Below are 558 nucleotides of genomic sequence, written 5' to 3' on the forward strand. Positions count from 1 at the left end.
TGTTTCTTTGTACACTGGCTGGTCTCCATCTGTGCTGCTGGTCTTAAAATGTGTTGGGTAAAAGCACTAAAACACTCAGCACATCTCTTGCAGTCAAAGTCTGTGGCTTACTTGCACATTTTAGTGTTTAGGATCAAACTGAACCCCACTTTGTCAGTGTTAATGTAAGTCATAAAGTGTTGGTGCTCTCCAGCTCAGCATGAAAACTTATATTTAAAAAAAAATACCCAGTAGAAAAGGTACCTATTTGAAACTGTGTATATAAGTTTTTTATTAAGATTTATTCAATAGTACAGATGGTAAGATGGTATGTAAGAATGCCTCTTGGGTGTAACATGCAAGTTCCAGCTGGAATGTTTCCAACAGGATGTAAACCACGGTCCTCAAGCTTGCACTTTAAAAAACATATTACTTAGCACACTGCTAACAAATGTCAACACAAGAATACACTCCTGTAATGACTTCAATTTACAGAAGTGCAGGGAGGGTGGGAGAAGCTATTTGAGCAGTTTTTAAAACAAAAAATTGGGGTCAGGGGAAGGGAAATCAATACACAGA

Source organism: Manacus candei, unplaced genomic scaffold, assembly GCF_025592945.1.
Source record: "Manacus candei isolate 608988 ecotype Guabito, Panama unplaced genomic scaffold, ASM2559294v1 h1tg000028l, whole genome shotgun sequence".
Lineage (NCBI taxonomy): Eukaryota > Metazoa > Chordata > Aves > Passeriformes > Pipridae > Manacus > Manacus candei.